This window comes from Lontra canadensis, unplaced genomic scaffold (genome assembly GCF_010015895.1).
Source record: "Lontra canadensis isolate GAN:19392208 unplaced genomic scaffold, GSC_riverotter_1.0 scaffold44, whole genome shotgun sequence".
In the NCBI taxonomy this organism is placed as follows: Eukaryota; Metazoa; Chordata; class Mammalia; order Carnivora; family Mustelidae; genus Lontra; species Lontra canadensis.
In genome coordinates this window covers 12824794-12833736 of record NW_022631038.1, presented here as the reverse complement: position 1 = coordinate 12833736, position 8943 = coordinate 12824794, and positions in this window count along the sequence as shown.

Sequence of the window (8943 nt, the reverse complement as noted above, 5' to 3'; positions counted from 1 at the left end):
TGGCGTACAGCGGGGATACTCACCGTGGTTTCACTCCACTGTCTCTGCAGCAACCAGACTGATATTGGGCCAGGGGTTGGGGTGTTGCTTCTCTCATGACATCTGCCTGTACTTGGGTGGGTAGAGTCTAAAAGGCTTTGCCTACAGGGCTACCCTCTTCCTAGACCTGTGGCTAGAGAGAACAGGCTTTCCTTGAAGATTTTTTCCTGTCCCTTTTAGGAGTTCCAGAGTGTGGAACTCAGGCTGAGATGTATAAGACAAAAAACACAGCAAATTTAACACTAAGTTGACCTCCAGTCCTGAGATTCTAGGCATTCTTCCTTCTTTTTTTTCCTCTTTTCAGAGTCTTCTCCTTGTTCCTTTATGGCTTTTTGCCAGGGATTTTAGTTGTGATTTATAGGAAAAAAAGAGGTGGGGTATGTTTTTCCTATTTTGACTGGAACTGGAAACCATTGTCATTAACTTTTTTTCCTTGTAATTTTAATTTCAATTTTCTCTTTCACCCAGAAGTAAATAGGAGGATTTTAACTACCCATGTGGAAAGGTCTTTTGTGCTTTGTTTTTGTTAGTAAACTCTAGTTTCGTTGCAGTGTGATCAGACAGTGTTGTTTGTAGTATTTTCCCTTACTGAAGTTATTGATCCTTTGTGATGCAGTATATGATCAGTTTCTGTGAATAAGCCATGGGTATTTGAGATGAGTGTATTCTCCAGTATCAAGGTATAGAGTTCATAGATTTCCATAAGATTTACTCTGATGACTGACTGTGTTGTCTAAATCTTTTAACATCTGACCTTATTTTCTTTCATTCCTCTCTCTCACACATGTAGACACACCCCACGCTCCCTTTCACCAGAACAAAGCAGGATGAGAATCTCATGAAATGTAGTCAGAGTGGGAGAAAGGCTGAGCTTCCAAAAGGTGTATATGCACTTTGCATGGAGGAGACAAGCAGGTGGGTCTCCTGTCATTAGGTGTTGCGTGGATGGGGATAGTGTGGACTTGTGCAAAAAAGGAGGGGACGGATGGGAAGTGGGGCCTAGTTGTGAGGATCTGCGGTATAGGGAAGGATGGTTAGCTGCTGCTCTGAGTGAAAGTTTGGGGATGGGAAGAGATATCTAAAAAGGATCGAGGAGGGACTTTTTAAGGTGGCATGCTTTGTGAAATCTTTTGAATGGTCTCTTTAAGGAAGCCTGAATAAATGGAATGGGATGTGTATTTTCTTTGAATGTAACTTTTTGCACAGACTGGATACTGGTGGTCCTAGTTTGTATTCTCAGTTTTGTTTATATTTTATCCATAATTAAATTAACATAATTTGACATGAAATGACCATAATAAAAGAAATTTTTAAATATTTCCTGTATCTTCATAGACTTACCATTAGTTTATGCTCATTTAATATGTTCTTGATGTTTCATATACCCTGCACATAGTTTTTTTCTTTAAAGACCAGAATCTTTATGCGCTTGACAACTCCACTCAAAAAGGCACCCCTCTTTAAGGGTTTGCATGGGTTGGGAAAGTTATTACTCCCAAAACAGTGAGAAAACAAATCCGAGTTGAATTGGTTTACTTCAGTTTCCTATGAGATCATATAGGATTCTCTATTTCTCATAGGCCCTTATGAGAACTGATGGGCTGCTAGCTATGAGGTAGAAATCTATGGTGGGCACATTTATGCATAAATCAGGACGGCAGCTGTATTAGCTCTGACTTCTAAGTAAGTCTCAGGGGAAGCCTGGGGGATGCTTGCAGAAAAGCCAGAAATACCCAGGAGAAATTATGGTTCAATGAGAAAAAAAATCCCAGACATCTTGGGGTATAGTTCCAAATGTTTCTTTTGGGGGGGGGGGGGGGGGGGCTAGGGGCAGAGGGCGAGGGAGAGAAAGAATCCCAAGCAGGCTCCATGCCCAGCACAGAGCCCAATGCAGGCATGGATCTCACAACCCTGAGAGCATGACCTGAGCCGAAATCAAGACTCTGATGCCTAACCGACTGAGCATCTTAGGTGCCCCCCCCCCCACAAAGTTTCTTATTTTAAAAAACCACAAACTTTCTGAGTCTCAGTTTTCTCATATTATAAAATGGGAGATTTAGATTTAAATGATCTCTAAAGTTTCCTTTAGCTCATTATATATCTTTCTTTAATAAAGGCAGAATTGATTTATGTTTATCTCCCAGGTCCCCGAATTCACAAATTTAAATAAAGTTAAAGTGGAGATCTTAAAATTACACTGCAAGTAGAGGAATGCATCTAGATTATAGGTTTAATGAGCCCAGAGAGAACCAGAACCATGATGTTAAAGGATTACAAAATAAAAGGTTACAGAAAAACTAAATACAGGTTTCCCCTGCCATCCTTTTGTAGGCTGGGATGGCCTGAAGCAAAGAAGCAATTACCTTAATTTATATGGAAAAATGTTTGAATGTTTCCTGGTCCCAAAATAACCTCTCTTAGGCATTCCTGATACCTTAGGACACAGATGCACAAAATAAATGGACGCAAAGCCCAGACGCTCACGATACAGTTCACAGCACTGGGGCTGCTGCTGAGATGCCCAGTGTGTTTCCTGGGAAAGGAGCCGGTGGCACCTCTCTCCCTGCTGCTGGGGGTGGGGAGTGGTGAGCTACCCCTACAATGGCTGTGCCTCTTGCAAAACAAACACTGAATGCTGTCTTCATTTTTTACCTTCTTTCATAAAAGACAAAGTCCTCCTTGGATTTATTTTGGTTCGCAAAACAGCTACTAACGCAGGTCTTTCGTAAAAGCCAAGTGGCTTAATGCAGACTTTTGAGTAGGTGATGCCCTTACATAATTTACTTTGAACTATGCCACTGAAATTGATTAAAGCTTAATGAACCTGGGATTATATTTCATGAAAGATGATGGCATTCAATTGGGGTGAAAAAAGTTCAGGAAATCCAATGGGACCAATTATTGCATTTATTTGGCAAATTGACATTCTGAGATGGAAAAGTGGACTCTAATTTGCTTCTTAAGAAACTAGAACTGGGAGCACCTGGGTGGCTCAGTGTTAAGTGTCTGTTTTTGGCTCAGGTCATGATCCCAGGGTCCTGGAATCGAACCCTGCAACAGGCTTCCTGCTCAGCAAGAAGCCTGCTTCTCCCTCTCTGACTCCCACTGCTTGTGTTCCGTCTCTCACTGTGTCTCTCTTTGTCAAATTGATGAAGTCTTAGAATATAAGTGTGGTTTGGTGGGGTGAGGTCTGGAGCTGACAACCAAGAAAGAATTCTTGAGACATCTTTGGTGCAGAATGGTGGTTTATTAAAGCACGGGGATAGGACCCGTGGGCAGAAAGAGCTGCTGCCCCGGGGTTGTGAGGAGTGGTCCATTATGTGCTTGCAAGTTGGGAGGGCGTCAGGGAATGTGTAAGTCTCTAAGGAATTTTGGAAGCAAGGTTTCCAGGACCTTGAGGGGCTAGCTATTGTCAGGAAAAATGTCGTTCATTAGTAATAAGACCTTTGTCATGAGACCCTTTAGATGTATATCAGTGGGCCATATGCTTGGGAACAATTGTCAACATGTATCTTGGAGGGTTTAGAGATAACGTTTTTAAAGGAATTATTAAAGTAGACTTCAGGATCCTGGTAGGGGGTAGGGGTCGTCAGGCTATGATTGCCCTTTGCCCTTAGCAAAGTGTTAAGGTTGTTAAGGTTGCTCCCCTAGAGTTGAGTCCCTAGAGGAATGTTGCTCTGCCTGTTTTAAGGGCTTGTCAGTGGGTAAGGAAATTTAATAATTTTTCCTCTGCCTCGGCTTCCCACATCAAAATAAATAAATAAAGTCTTAAAAAAGAAACTAGAACTGGATTTTATTTAGGAAGCCTCCCTGTCTCAGTCTGTTCATAAATATCAGAGAACTAAGAGTTCAAATAAGAAAGGTTACTAGTAAAAGCCATAGTGATGACTCAGTTCTTCGGGAATTTACCATTCATTATTCTATTGTTTGTGGCCATGAGATGTGATGAAATGACATGGCACAAATAAGTGGAAACCGATAAGGCCTCGGATATTTGAAATTCTGATGAGAAGAGATCGTAGGAAGTTCCAATGACTGCATTCATTTAAATGTCTGAGGAGAGTACTCCATCTTGGTATTCATGGCCAGGGGAGAGCTAACATTATTCATTTTGAAAATAAAAGAGGGAAGAAGAAAGTGGAGGAGGTAGAGCAAGAAGGAAAGATAGGGTAAATATTGACATGTAAATAGGAGATGTAGACTAATGGAATTCTTTTGTGCCCTGCCCATCGTGCAACAACAAAGAATACATCAAGTAATAAAAATAGACCTAACATTCAAAGCATTTAGGATGAATAAACCATGATACAACATGAAATTAAGCCATGGAACTTGCTACTGCAAGGTTTTATTCAAATAGATAACTTAGATTAGAGGATTAGATTCGGTAAACACAGTTTATAACAAAATTTCAATGTCTGCAATTCAGAACAAAGAAACAAAACACCAAGCAAAACAGAAAAAATGACTGGAGCTTCCAGAGAATATTCTAATCTATTTTAGGATGTGTAGGAAATTTCCCTTTAGTGATATTTTATTGCTGTTCTTATTGATGGTCTTTAGTAAGAAGATGATGATGGTTGTGGTGTGGGAGAGGAAACAGTCAGAATACAGAAGTGCAGTCCTCAGGGACGTCCCGCAGGCCTCTGTTGAGCTATTGAACTTGACCCACATGCAGATGCTGTAACGCACCCAAACTTGTCTTTTTCCCCTTCATGCTGTCAGGACATGAAATGTATATTTCTGTTTTTAGTTTTTAGGCACTGTTTATTCTTTTTTTAAAAATTTTTTTTATTTTTTACTTGGATTTAATTAGTATGCTATTGCTCTCTTCCTACACCATCATTCCAATAGAAAAATTTAAATTCTATTTTATTGTTCATGGAATTTTTCAAGCATGCTCAGAAAGGAAGAAAATAGTCTACAGCAAACCTTCTACCCATTAGCCAAATTCCACAGTAAGCAGCCTGTGGCCAGTCTCGTTTCCTCTCTGTCCTTTATTTCATCTCTACTCCTTTTTCATTTTGCCACAACATGGGGTTGTTTGAAACAAATCCTTAATAAGTATCCATTTTAATGCTTTCAGGTCTTTCTTTCTTTCTTTCTTTCTTTTTTTTTTTTTTAAAGATTTTATTTATTTATTTGACAGACAGATCACAAGCAGGCAGAGAGGCAGAGGAGGAGGCAGGCTCCCCACTGAGCAGAAAGCCCTGGGCTCATGACCTGAGCCGAAGGCAGAGGCTTAAACCCACTGAGCCACCCAGTACCCCAGCGCTTTCAGGTCTTTCTGATGGAGGCATCATCTCCTGGAGTAGCCCGCCCACTTCTCTTCATTCTAAACGTCTCTGTTCTGCAGACCTGGCTCTTGTGGATCATCCACGATGCCAACATGGCCGCTTCCTCCTACAAGGATCTCAGCCTCCTTAAACTCTACACACCTAGATTGTGTTATTGACCTTATGCCACTCTGTAATTCTCATTATTTTTATGCATTTTAATGTCTTTTAACCCTAAGTATACTGAAAATTCCATGAAGGCAGGGATTTTTTTTTTTTCATTTTCCATATGTGTGCCTTTATATTGCCTACTTTACTATCTGACTAACGGAAGGCACATGATAAAGAGTTTTTGTTCTGTTCTTTGGAAAAATCATCACTAATCCCTAGGCCATTCACCTTTGAGAGCACCACTTTGATCCACACCCTTTTCTATGCCCGTTAGTATTAGTATACTGTCACTGCAGAAATGGTGTATTCTTAGCCCAAATACAGAGCTCTAACCAGAGTTCACAGCCTTCTCAACCCATACCTTATATAATCCTGTATTTACTCCTAGTACTTGCTTGAAAGTCTTCTCAAGTGGAAGCTGTTTTTTTCCTCCTTGTCTGAGGCCAGGAGGAGAAGGTAAGAGCTTTTCTCTGGCTCTCCACCAACACTTTCAGAGCATTTTCATCTTCTTCTATTGCCCTTTCTCCTTTGAAACTCTAAACAGCTACATCTACCCCTTTTCTCCCAGCCTGGGAACTTCCCATCTGCCAGACTCTTAGTTATGCCCTGAGAACTCTAGAGGACTTTGGCATCTGGGTCTTAGTTACTATTTGCAATTTTTCTTTTGGAGTGTCCCTGGCTTGAACATTCATGTTGGTATACCATCTACTATTTAGCCTCTTGTGTTCCTCTGCAGGCCTCTTCTCTGAGCACATGTGGACCTTGTTATTGGCTAGAGGGGATCCACTTCTAGAGTTTTGAGCTTTTTACCCCAGTCACACTTACTGACCTTTTTGGGGTCCACATTCCCATTAAACATGCTTAATAACATCTTGTCTTCCAGCATAATGATGTGCATAAACTTATGGTTCACCCTTTAGGTAGCCTGCCAATGTTCACCACACTCACTGCAAGGATAGGAGTTTGGGGCTGGAGCCTCATGTGCTGATGTGCAGAGTTCTGCAAACATCTCTGCTCTGGGAAATTTTAAGAGGGTTATGCTCTCTCTTTATGATGCTCTGTTGAACCTGGACTTCAGGGTCCACCATTTCAAATGCACTCATTAACACTAAATCTGATTCCACATCATTTACATTTGTAATTCAAAACCCAACCATTTTTTTTCCCTCTGTGCTGCCCTTGGGCTTCCTGGTGCTACTGAAGAAAAGTCATGTAGCCATATTACCTGACTCTTCTAGGGGTCTGGATCCTTACTTTGCCTGTCCTGTAAATGTAGGAATTTCTCAGGGGCCTTCCCAGTGAGCTTTTACTCTTCTTACTTTTGGTAATCTCCTTCATGGTTTTAATTATCTTTGACATCTCTGTGTCAAAGACTGCTGAATTAGCATCTGTCTCACCAACCACCTCTTTTATATATGGAACTGAATTTCCAACTACTTTTCTAGCTGGGTGTCCTATAGCATCTCAAATTCAATATATCAGAAGCAGACCCCGTTATCTCTTTTTTCTTCTTCTGTCCCATATGCTGTTCCTGCTGGATCCTTTGTCTCTGTCGATGGCATCATCCTCCATCTAGGCAGCAGAGCTTGCCGTCCCTCCACCCCTCTACACCATCTCACTAGATATTTGCCAGCTATTCCCAGAACATATCATGTCCACTAGTTCCCATGGGCCCTTACTCAGGCTGTTCTCTATCCCTGGAATTCTCATCCTTATTCCTCAAGATTCAGATCAGATGCTTGCTCACTTGTGAGGCCTACCTAATCCCCTCACTTCCAATTAATTATTTCTCTTTCAGAGCTCTCACTTGTGTTGCTTTTCTGTCATAACACTTATTTTACCCTAAGTCATTTCATTAATTCAATAGCATTTATGAAGGCTGAATATAGTATCAGACACTGTCATATACATGAGGGAAGAAAAAGGAATGACTTTGGTCTGGATAGATTACTTAATTTCCCAGCCTTCTGTTCGGAAAGGTGGGCATTTTATTCACTTTACTTTATGCCTTTAAAGAGAAGATATGCTTAGCAGTTCATTTGAGGATAGTAATAGGAGAATAAGCTTCAGATAAAGCCTTCATATAAAATGTTAAAGATTGAAAGTTCAGTAGTAACAGTAAAGACAATGTAGACATATTTGGGTCATATGATGGTTTGGTAGTTACCCAAAATGCATACTTACAATTGTAATTTAATTGAGGCAAGGAGCCTATCCAAAGGATGTTTATGCATGGGTATTAATGGGCATCATGGGTGAGTGAGAAAGAACAAAACAAAATGGTAGAATCTCTGTTATTCACCTGGTCCCAAGGATAAGCATCAGCCAGAGACAGTTGAGATCACAAATCCTGGGAGATGCATCTCTGCCAGGTACCTGGTAACAAAAGTGACAAAGGGACCTTCTTCCCATTTCTTCATGGGACCAAATGAAGGTGTTGAACCCTTCCCCCCAACAATTGTGAGGACACCAGGAAATAATATTTTTGGTGGGGATAGCAGTGTTCCTTCATTGAGTGGTAACAAAGGTGAGGGGATCCTCAAGAATCCTGGAGACAGAGGATATTGACGAAGGTACCAGAACAGAAGAGAAATATGGTAGGCTCATATGGTGGCTCTAACGGGTGAGCAAACTTGTTTCCTTGGGAACCCGCAAATATCATCCCAGGCTTCAGTCCTGGGTAAATAAGTGAGGACAAGGGACAGTCAAGTTTAGGTTATTATAATTCATGTGATCTCATCTCTACTCATGAACTGGTAAGTCTATGGAAATTTGGGTTACCATTGTATGGCAAGAGAAAAGAATTGATATGATATACCAGTTCCCATGGCTGAGCTTCCTTTTCAGACTTCTGTCACTTGAAGATTGGTTAGTTCTACATAAACTGTTGCAAACACAGTAGTAGTTAGGTTGTCTGAGTTAAAGTGGAGAAGAAAACATTGGTGAGAAGAACTTTAATTATGGTTGACTCTTGGTAATTCCAGGAGGATTATCCAGTTCATGTGTCACTTGGATTGCTTACCTTTTACCTACTGGTTGTTTTGCCACTTGAAAGTACTTTATGCCTACAGTAGGCGGGTGATAGAATATGGAACTAAACATATTTCAGCTCCATGCGGTCAGGACACAGAGAATAGGAAATCCATTTGTAATCCTGTTTTCAGTATTAACAACACCCTTCACCAGAAAATTTATTGAAACTACTAAATCAAAATAAGTTTCAAGGATTTTTATGTGACTTTATTTTTCTCTATTATTATATTACTCATAAACCATCATGGAAGTGAACAAAAACTATTTGATTTCTGATAAGCTAACTGGCTCCCTTTCTTCCTTGGCAAGAAACAAAACTAGATAAAATTGATAAGCCACTGTAAGCTTGTGGCCCCTTCAGATTCCAGTAGCTTTTTACAGTAGAAGACTCAGTCATTTGGGTAAGCATTGGCTGTATACTAGA